Source organism: Gracilinanus agilis, chromosome 1 (genome assembly GCF_016433145.1).
Source record: "Gracilinanus agilis isolate LMUSP501 chromosome 1, AgileGrace, whole genome shotgun sequence".
NCBI lineage: Eukaryota > Metazoa > Chordata > Mammalia > Didelphimorphia > Didelphidae > Gracilinanus > Gracilinanus agilis.
The window spans coordinates 249,901,727-249,913,897 of NC_058130.1; positions in this window are offsets into that span (position 1 = coordinate 249,901,727).

Here is a 12,171-nt window from a genome sequence, read left to right on the forward strand (position 1 = left end):
ACCTTGTACACAGAGATGGATACACTGTGGCACAATCGAATGTAATGGCCTTCTCTACTAGCATCAATGCAATGATCCAAGACATTTCTGAGGGACTTATGAGAAAGAATGCTATCCACATCCAGAGAAAGAACAGTGGGAGTAGAAACACAGAAGAAAAACAACTGCTTGATCACATGGGTTGATGGGGATATGATCGGGGATGCAGACTCTAAATGATCACCCTAGTGTAAATATCAATAACATGGAAATAGGTCTTGATCAATGACACATGTAAAACTCAGTGGAATTGCACCTTGGCTGCGAGAAGGGGGTGGCAGTAGAGGAGGGAAAGAATATGAATCATGTAATCATGGAAATTTTTTCTTAATTAATCAATTAAATAAAATAATAAAAAAGAAGAGAGGTTAAATGCTAGCAATGGGGATTAAATGACTTGCCCAGGGCCACAGAATTAGGAAGTATTTGAGGCTAGATTAGGAGCTACCTCCTCTAGGCCTGACTCTCGATCCACTGAGCCACCCACCTTCTCCTGAATCCTAATATTCTTGCTGGTGAAGGGTGTTGTCTCAATGTTGATGGCTACTGACTGATTAGGGTGGTAGTTGAGGGTTGGGGTGGCTATGGTAATTTCTGAAAATAAGAAAACAATGAAGTTTGCTATAGCAATTAGGCTTTTCCTTTCATTTGAATACTTAGAGGCCACTGGAGGTTATTAATTGGTCTAATTTTAATATTATTATTCTCCTGTGTAGAAAGGAAAAAGGAGGTTCGATGAAGGAAAGAGATGGAGAACAGGCCAGTCAGTGGAACAGTCAGAACACACACATTTATTGATTAGATTCAACTTCTTATATGGGTATAGTTTGAGACTCTAAAATAATCATTAAAGTAAGATCCAAGATCACTAATCACAGATCACCATAACATATTATAATAATAAAAAAGTTTTAAATATTGTGAGAACTACCAAAATGTGACACAGAGACACTATGTGAGCACATGCTATTAGAAAAAATGGCACAAATAGACTTGCTTGATGCAGGGTTGCCACAAATCTTCAGTTTGTAAAAAATAAAAAACTGCAATATCTGTGAAGCACAATAAAGTAAAATTTAATCAAAGTATGCCTGTATTGAGAAAAGATTGACTGACTCTTGGAAAACATTCCTTCACAATCAACTGATTCCATAAAAGAAGAGACTTCATAAGGAAAAGGAAGCCACACTGTTTTGAATAGAATAGAATAAATCACTTGCTTAGAGGCCAAGTTAGGCTCCTTTTCTGGGTAACTAACTGGGAGAGGCTGAAAGGGATTGGCACCACTTCAGGAGCTGTAACTTGAAAGAAGAAAACTTCTCCACACCCTCTAATCCTGGAAAAGGGTCTCTATTTTCTTAAGGTACCTCAATAGTGTTACACGCAAACCCCTAAAGGGCTTAAACTTTATACAAAGACAAGCAAGTAGTGGTAGGTTAGTAATCTCTTCACACGTCCTATTACAACCTCAGTGTCTACCCTCAGGCATCTGGTTAAAAAGAACATAAACATAATCCAAGAAGGCAAATCTATTCTTGTACTAGCAATTTTTCTAGGAAGGATTGGGGGCATCAAGCTGACCACATGACTGTTTCTGCACTATGGCAGGAAAAAAAAAAAAACAATTGAAAAATCCCAACAACCCTACATTCTCTAATGTAGACTTGGAGAATATTTACATGAACATTCCTCAACTTCTTCAAATTTGGGTCCACAATGGGATTATCAATATGCTTTGCAAGGAAGACTCCCAGAGACACTCCCAATATAGGTCTTGGTCTTTTATTTTTTAACATACTCAAATTCTTAGCAAATGAGAAAATATCTCAATTTGGACATATTTCTGAGATAATCAGAGCTTAGTATTTGAAACAAGATAGAAGGACTCATCTCTATTCAAATCCTTCTTAACACCTATGTTAAGGACATCATCCTGAAAATATACTGTTTGTGTACAAAGTTATTTGCATTTGTCTCCCTCTTTTGACAGTAAGCCCCTTTGGAGAAAAGACTCTATTTCTGTTTGCCTTTCTTTTTATTCCTAGAATTTAGCACAGTGCTTGGCCCATAATAACAGCTGCCTTCCTTTCAGTCCCAACTAAAATCTCACCTTCTACAAACAGCCTTTCCCAATCTCCCTTAAGCTAATGCCTAATTATCTCTATTTTATCCCATATAGATCTTGTTTGTTTATAATTTTTGCATGTTGTGTCACCCAGAAGATTATTAACTTCTGAGATCAGGGACTATCTTGTCTTTCTTGGCATTCTCAGCATTTAGTAAAGTGCCTAACATAAACAAAGCAATTAATAAATATTTTTTAACTCACTGACCCTGAGCAAAGCAAAGGTGAGAGGAAACTACTTTAGAGAATTTGCATTGGAGTCCTGGCCCCAAGTTTTATTAGCATTAGGATGGAGAGAAAAACAATCTCTCAAGGATTCAGTTCCTTCTACTAAAAAATGCTTAGCATCTCTAACAGGAGTATTATAATGATTGAATGATTGAGTAAGATAAGGGAGATCAAAACAATTTGTTAACTTCTAAGGGTTGAGGCCACCCCATTCCCAGCCCACTCTAGGAAAACCCTGTTGTTTGATCCAGATTGAATAATGATCAAGAAATCCAGTGGGGGGTGGGGAGGATGGGAGAGAGGGCGGGGAATGAGGACTGCTAGGTGGCTCAGTGGTTTGAGAGGCAGGCCTAGAGGACCTAGGTTTAAATCTGGCCTCAGACATTTCCTAGCTGTGCGACCCTGGACAAGTCACTTAACCCCATTGCCTAGCTTTACCACTCTTCTGCCTTGGAACCAATACACAGTATTGATTCCAAGATGAAAGATAAGGGTTAAAAAAGAAATTCAGTGGGAAACTACAGTAAGTGACTTAATCTATCCTAGAATTTCATAGTCAGCCATATATATTCACCAGCAGTAGAAAAAAGATCTATCAGCAATGTCAAGGCTTTCCTCAGTGCTAGGGTGGTCAGAAAAGGTGGCATCCTTGAAAGCTTTGGAGGCAGTTAGATGATGAAATGGAAAGAGCTGAAGATGAAGTCAAGAAGACTTGAGTTTAAATTTTTTAGAACTTCAGATATTTACTATCTTTGTGACCTTGGGCAAATCAATTGACTTTTGTCTTTCTTAATTTCCTCAATTATGAAATGGGGTTAATAATAGTCCCTACCTTATACAGTTGTGAATATTGAATGAGATAACTTTTGTAGAGTGCTTAGCACAGAGTAGGTGCTATATAAATGTTGAATCCCTTCCCTCTTTCCTTTGAATTCTCTCTAACTCAGAATGGGATAATTCAAGCCCAGGAGTTCCAAGGTCCCTAAGACTTGGCCCTGAGACATCAGAGAGGGCCCTAAAGATGCAATACAATGGCTCTAAAAGATTCTTTCAGGGGGAATCTAACACTAGGGTATAAAGTTCATTTTAGGAGCCATAGGGTCCTATGTCAAGACCAAGCAGGGCTGACCACCCCACCCACAAGAGCATCAGGGAGACAAAGCCTAACTCTAGCACAAAATCCCAAATCAGAAACTAAAATGAGAGAAATGAGTAAATTTTAAAGAAAATAGGTCAGTATCAAAAATTGTTGCAAATCTAGAGATCCTACAAAACAAGGGGGTAAGTAATTATATAATGTCAGCAAGCAGAGACTCAAAGAAAAGAATGAATTTTCCACAAGGGCTACAAGAATATTTAGCATAAATGAAAGCAAGAGATAGAAGATTCAATAAAGATGAGAAAAAATTGCAAAGAGAATAAATAGCTTAGAATAAAAAGCAATAAACTTTGTCTAAGAAATATACTCTCTGAAAATAGGAATGGATGAAATGGAAATTTATGGTTCCATGAGACAACAAGAAATATTAAAACAAAATCAAAAGACTGAAAAAATAGAAAAAATGCATAACATTTGACATATTTTAAATGATCTGAAAAATGGTCATGAAGAGATAATCTAAAAATTACTAGACTTCTTAGAAATCATGATATTTGAAAAGTTTAGACACTGTTACAAGAAATCATAAATGAGCACTGTCCAGATTTATTAGAAACAGAGAGTAAAGTTGGAATGTACCAATCAACTCCTAAAATGAACCCTAAAAGAAAAGTTCTAGGAATGTCAAAGCCAAAATCCAGAGCTTTCATATCAAAGAAAAAAATACTGCAAAGCTACACAAAGAAGAAATTCAATTACCAAGGAACAATAGGTAGACAGAATTACACAAGACCTACCAGTTTCTACACTACAGATGAGGTCATCTTGTAAAAGAATATTCCAAAAGGCAAAAAATAAAATTAAATAAACTTCCAATAAAGAATAATTTACTCTAAAAAGCCTATAGGGCAAAAATGGCCAGAGATGAATAAGAAATCTGAAGTAAACTAGTCCAGAGATACATAGAGATTAATTTATTTGAGCAACTGGAAGGAGTTGCATGATCATATAGCACTAACTCTTTAATAAGGAAAGAAGTAATTAATGTCTCTTCAGAAATTTAAAGTCTTCAAAATGTATCAAGGAAGTTAAAAAAGAAAGACAGAGGTCCTAAGAAATAAATTAAACCTGTTATGGGGATTTAAAGATAGGAAAGAGAAGGGATAATAAAAGGAATACAATAGTAGATAGAAAAGAGAAAGTACGGAACTTACACTTTCTCATAATTGGAATGCATCAGAAGGGTGTACTAACGGGAAGGAAAGTTTGAGTGATTGGACATCATATGAAACACTCCTAACTGAAACAAACAAATGAGGATTAAAGATACACAAACATATTCAGCTTAGTGTCAAAATGCATTAAAGTCAACAGGGAAGCAATCAAGATGGAAGGGGAATAGATAAAAGGAAGGCTAATACTGGGAAGGGAATAGTCACAAGTAAAGCAAACTTCCTAATGCTGAAACAAGGGATGAAAAGGGAGAAGAAGAAAAAACACAGAATAAAAGGAGGTGACTTAGATGGATTTTCATACCATTGGGGAACAATTGAACAAATCCTGGTTTTTAAAAGTAGTGGAATTTTACTGCTCTGTAAGTAATAATGGAAGAGACTATTTCAGAGAATCCTGGGTAATAAGAACTGCTGCAGAGTGAAGTGAGTAGAACCAGGAAGACAAATTATATGAGGAGAGCAACCTTTATTCAAAAAGGCAACTTTGAAAGACTTAAGAACTCCGATCAATAAAATGACTAACCATGTCTCCAAAGGACCCATCATATAGGATATTACTCACCACTTGGCAGATAGGTGATCAATGCAAAGGTCTAGAAAGAGACAAATTTTCGTAAATGTCCTCTGTGAGGATTTGTTTTGCTTAACTATGCTTCTTTGTTACATTTTTTTTCTCTCTCAGTTATTAATTTGGGGAATGGGATCAAGGAGAGGTAGAGTTCCTAAAAAGATGGCCATGGTAATTTTTAAATGCACAGAAGAAAACAGGAGTCAGAGGGAAGCATAGACAAGTGGAACAACTTAGATAGTATTGTTTAGAATCAATTTTTATAAATACAAGGTGTCCAAAATGTCTTCATGCAGTTTTCAGCTGCCAAAGTTTACTAGTATTGGGGAGTGGGCATTATACGAAACTCACTCCTAATTGAAAGAAACAAAGGAGGGTTGAAGACACAAACAGAGACTTTGGTGTCAAACTACATTATACTCAACAGCTACTAAAGCTTAAAAATGTGCTAAGACTTTTGATACACACAGACAATTTCACACACATATAAAAGCAAGCAGTATGAAATTGAGATTCATGATTCATAGAATCCTCTTTTTGTTTTCTACTGAGTGTATGGAAATCCTTTTGTGTGTGTGTGTTTAGGTTCAGGATTAACACACACACACACACACACACACACACACACACACACACACACACACTTCAATGCCAAAGAAAATCCAAGGGGGACAAATCAATATCAAGTACTGAACATATTCCCTTCCATTTCTTTGACCCAAATCTACTCATGCCAAATTTACAAAAAGAAAATCTCAGGGGAGGTGAAGTGCATTTTCTCCTCTAAGTCTCAATGGACCAAAGAGAAAGACAGACTGGATCAATTCAATGACTTGTAAGTCAATCACAGCCCCTCATGGGGGCTGAGCTGTCATTCGGCCACCAGCACAGGCTGCCACTAAATCTCTGGTTTTGTTTGACTTGGCTTCTTGAAGTCTTGTTTAGTCTGCCTAACTCAGAGATTATCCTCTTGTTTTTATCACAGGCCATTAGTATATTAATAATCCTCACTTGGTTACATACCGCCAACTTAATCTTCAGTAGTTAAAACAAACATAGGCTTTTTCCCATTGTAAATGAATGTCAGCTTGCAAAAGAAAGCACAGAACGTTGCTGCTGCTGCATATCTTAGGATGCGGCCACACGCCAGAACTGGAATGCTTTGGGAATTAGCAGGTTCCTAATGATTTCATATGGAGTTCTTCGAGTACCACGAAATTATTTTTTTTTATCCTGTTCCATAGTAGCTTCTACACATCAATGGATTTCTGGATCTCATCAATATAAAAAAATTCCCTCCAAAAATGAAAACAAAAATCCACCTTCTCCCCTATATCCCTTATAGGGGCTTTTGCCAATGCACTAGGGACTCCCATCTAGGTCTCTTAACGTTTTGTGGGTCCCAATAGATCACATAAGCTATTCAGAAATTGTCTTTAGCTCCCACTACATGCATTCTTCCTTTTCAAGTCATATGGCTTCTTTGATAATATCTTTTAAATCATTTTCTTCATTGCTTACTTCTTTGTTGCTTATATGTTGCTGCCTACTCAACCCCACCATTTATCTCTCCATTGCCCTTTGGATAATCTGCAATATTAATTCTGCTGAAACTATAATATTCCATACAGACAGGAAAAGTACTGAACAATCAAGCCCACTCTCTTCCTATTCAATCTATGGCCAAATTTACTGTACATGCCCAGCCTACTGATGAAATATGCACTGACTGATCAGCTTTGTATATTCACACCATTTTCTCTTCCACAGATATTTTTCATTCACTTAATTTTTCTTTTTTTTTTTTTTTAGAAAAATCTTCCATGGTTACATGATTCATGTTCTTACTTTCTCCTTCACCCCCTCAACCCCATTCCCCCATAGCCAACGTGCATTTCCACTGGTTTTGACATGTATCATTGATCAAGACCGATTTCCATTGGTGTGGTTGTTTCGAGTCTATATCCCCAATCATGTCTACATCAACCCATGAGTTCAAGCAGTTGTTTTTCTTCTGTGTTTCCACTCCTGTAGTTCTTCCTCTGAATGTGGGTAGCGTTCTTTTCCATAAATCCCTCAGAATTGTCCTGGGTCATTGCATTGCTGCTAGTACAGAAGGCCATTACTTTCAATTTTACCACAGTGTATCAGTCTCTGTGTACAATGTTCTTCTGGCTCTGCTCCTTTCACTCTGCATCAATTCCTGGAGGTCTTTCCAGTTCACATGGAACTCCTCCACTTCATTATTCCTTTTAGCATAATAATATTCCATCACCAGCAGATATCACAGTTTATTTTGCCATTCCCCAATCAAAGGGCATCTCATTTTCAAATTTTTCGTCACCACAAAGAGCATGGCTATAAATATTTTTGTACAAGTCTTTTTCCTTATGATCTCTTTGGGATATAAACCCAGCAGTGGTATGGCTGGATCAAAGGGCAGGCAGTCTTTTAAAGCCCTTTGGGTAGAGTTCCAAATTGCCATCCAGAATGGTTGGATCAGTTCACAACTCCACCAACAATGCATTAATGTCCCAATTTTGCCACATCCCCTCCAACATTTATTACTCTCCCATGCTATCATTTTAGCCAATCTGCTAGGTGGGTGTGAGGTGATACCTCAGAGTTGTTTTGATTTGCATTTCTCTAATTATTAGAGATTTGGAACACTTTCTCATGTGCTTATTTATACTTATGATTTCTTTATCTGAAAATTGCCCATTCATGTCCCTTGCCCATTTATCAATTGGGGAATGTATTGATTTTTTATACAATTGATTTTTCCCATGTAGAATGTTAAACTGAACTCTTGACTTCTTGTGGGTCTCACTTAAGGGACTTTTTTATCTTTTCAGACTTGAGTAATCTGTACAAGTGAAAATAGGGGCATAAGAAGAACTGCTATCTATTGTGATCTCTTCTATTCAGACTCTATCCTGGACATCTTCCATGATAGCAGCAAATGCTAAGAGTAATATATTTTAAAAATAGTCTCTAAATGGCTAACGGCATAGTGGAAAGAGTACTAGACTTGGAATAAGAGTCCAAATCTTGTTCCAATTATGTGATCCTCATTTTCCTTACCTGGAAAATAGGGGCAATAATAGTATAATAGTACCTACTTCATAGGGCTGCCATGAGGTCCAAATAAGCTAATTTATGTAAGGTATCTTGCCAACCTTAAAACATTATGTATATGTCAGCTATGATTATTATTAGCTATTGGTATTTTAACATATGAGATCTTTGCCAAATAAATAATGAGTTGTTACATTAATGGAAGAACAGACTATGATGCAGAATGAATCCCAAGCAGTAAGAGCTTGTGTTATATCAAACATTGCAATAAATACTGGAGTTGCAAAGATAAAATATTCCTTGCCATCAAGGAGCTTATATTCTCACTGAGGGACACTACACAATTAAGGGAGTAATGGCCAGAGAAGGTTGTTTTGATTTGATAAATCATAGGGATGGTAAGTCTAGACACAAGGGAGTGAATGGACAAGCCCTTTCCAGAAAAAAATAGTTGTCACTAGCCCAGTTGACATGTCCTTTGTGTTCTCTAAAAATCAGGCTCTTATTATAAGAACCTTCCAGGCTACATAACGAAGTCTTTGGAGGTAGGTTTCAAAGTCCATATAAATATAGGGATGATAAACAGTGATGGATAGATAAAAGCTAGGAGGGTGAGAGATGACAGGTAGATGACCCGAGTGATCCATTGGCATCCTCTAGATGTCAGGAGGAAGTGAGGAAAGTCCCCAAAATGTAGCATAGACACCCCAGGACAAACTTATGGGAAGACAGCATTGGAAGATACAATTAATGATATCATAGATCTATTTTCGTATTTGAAACTCAGGAAAAACCTCATAATAATTAGGGCTGACAGAGGTGGAAAGTGTAACCTTGGGAGATGATGGGTTCCCCTTACTAAAGATCTTCAAGCAGAGGTGGAAGAACCACTTGGTTCAGTATGTTATAGCAAAGATTTGTTTGGGGGTATGGAATGAACTCTATAGCTTTGGAAATCCCTTCCAAAGTCAAAATTCTGTGATTCTCTGGGGTGCAGAGATGTTTGGCAAATTTCTCAGGGTCATACAAAGAGTGTCTGAGGCAGGATTTGACTCTGGGTCTTCCTGATTCTTATGATCCAATGCCTAGCAATAAAAAAAATTTGGTATTAACTTGTACTAAGATAGACTCCTTTAAAAAAACATATCCCTTACCTTCTGTCTTGGAATCAAATTTAAGTATCAATTCTAAAGCAGAAGAGCAGTAAGGGCTAGGCAATTGGGGATAAGTGACTTGCCCAGGGTCATCCAGCTAGGAAGTGCTTGAAGCAAAATTTGAATTCAAGTCCTCCCATCTCTTATCAACTCTATCTGTTCTATCTACTATGCCACCTAGCTACCCCTTTACTAAGCCATACTCTTTCCTCCATACTTCTAAGGAAACTTTCTTCCTTCCAAAAGTATCTAGTTGAAAAATAAATAATAAAAATGAACTGATTTTAATAAATTAATCAAATTAACTGATTTTAATGTTGGTAATTATGGCTCTTTTCAAGCAGGTGCTTTTTTCATGAAGAGTTGTTTTGGATAGAAAAGGGTACTGCTGGTCATTAAACGCCAATGAGTTCTATGCTTGGCCATCAAAATAGGAGAACTTAATAAGGACAGTGCAGGTAGAAACTGATTTTGGGAGTAGCCCAAGAGCTACATAATGGTATGCTGTTATGCAAAAAGGATACAGTTAATTAAATGCAAGATGAGGATTAAGGCTAGATGAGCAGAAACCAGTCAGAGACTTGCAGTACAGGAATTAACTTGGAAGATTCTATGATTCTTAGAATTAGAAGAGACCCTCATTGAGTCTATCGCTTCCTGAAAAATGCCTCTCATTTATCCTGTAGCTTTATTGTTGTTGTTTATTTTCTTGGCAAAGATACTGGAGTGGTTTGCCATTTCTTTCTCCAGTGGCAAATAGTGACTAAGTGACTTGCCCAAGGTCACTTAGCTATAAAGTTTCTGAGGTTGGATTTGAATTCATTTCTTAACTCCAGGCCCAGCACTCTATCCACTGTGCCATCTATCCTGTAACTGCTAAATAGCAATACAACTTCTACTTAGAGCTCTCTGGTTATAGGGAAATCACCTCTTTGCAACACAGCCAGTATGATAGGGTCAGCGTGAGAGTAAATAGTTCTAAAGTAGAAATGGGAAGAGATTTCGTCTTCTGTAACAACCCAGCTATTTGGGGACAAATGGGCTTCTTGGTTATAGAAATGAGAGAACATTCATCATGCTATTTTCTTAAGCAGTTTTTGGAGTGAAATGTGATTTTTTTTTCGCCTTTTTTCAAGCTAGTTTTCTCCAATATCCAGCCTCATTCATCTCGCTCTTGAACTGTGAAGAATCAATCTGAAAATTAGTCTGAACATTAAGCATTTCACTAATCCTAGCTCTGCCCCTGCTGAGCCTGGGGCAAGTCATTCACCCTGCCAGTAATGTGGAGATAATAACACCTCCTTAGCTCACTAAACTGCTTCAGAGATTAACTAATTAGTGGTTATTACTGAGTTTTATGAATGCTAAATGTTATTATCACTTTTTAAAACTACTTCCCCTTTTAATTTCCTATTATAGGCTACATCAACTGAAAATTTCTGGGACCCATCTATGATGGCCAGTCAGAGGATGGCCAGGCTTCAGATGGCCAGGTCACTAAAACGCTCCCTTCCTCAGAACCATCACCACTAGTGGCATCTATGGTGGTGAAAGATCTACTCTTAGAACTTTGGGGGAGATACTACATTAAATTTATAGGATTGACTAGTTTTGTAGGTAGTTTGCTACCTATATGGTTCACATTAGGGTGGGGCCAAAGGATGACTACATTTTGGGAAGGGTATCAGGAAAAGTCTGAAGAAGAGATGCTACCAGGGAGGATTGGCTCCTGGGAGATGCCACAGCTAGAGATCAGGCTCTAAGCAGATGTTATAGTGTGTGTGTGTGTGTGTGTGTGTGTGTATGGGGCAAGGGGCTGGACAGCTGGAGGGAGAAGAAACGAAAGAGAGTGTGGAGGTGATAAAGATGCTAATAGAACACTTCCTACTTCCCAATTTGTCCTGATTAATTATAATGGTTGATTATGCCTTTTCTCCACCTCCCTTAATTTTTAAATTTTTTTTTTATTTTAAACCCTTAACTTCTGTGTATTGACTTATAGGTAGAAGAGTGGTAAGGGTAGGCAATGGGGGTCAAGTGACTTGCCCAGGGTCACACAGCTGGGAAGTGTCTGAGGCCGGATTTGAACCCAGGACCTCCCATCTCTAGGCCTGGCTCTCAACCCACTGAGCTACCCAGCTGCCCCCTCCCTTAACTTTTAATACACATTTCAAGTCTGAGATTGTTTAGATGGGTCAGTGGTGAGAACAGTTGTGTCCTCCAGCCAGAGAGGACATTCCATTAGCTCTGATGAATGTTAGATATAGTGGAAGTATAGAGCTAAGGTGCCTTATACACAACAGCCTTTTTAAAAAACAAAACTCTTACCTTCTGTCTTAGAATAAATTATATTGGTTCCAAGGAAGAAGAGCAGTAAAGTCTAGCCATTTGGGATTAATGTGGGAACATACTGCTAGGAAATTGAGGCCAAATCTGAATTCAAGATCTCCTGTCTCTATCCACTGAGCCATCTAGTTGCCCCTATACAATAGCCTCTTACTAAATATCTGATTAATTGAATTTAATCAAAAGAGATAGCCATGGGTTTTCCTTCCTTCCTTCCTTCCTTCCTTCCTTCCTTCCTTCCTTCCTTCCTTCCTTCCTTCCTTCCTTCCTTCCTTCCTTCCTTCCTTCCTTTCTTTCTT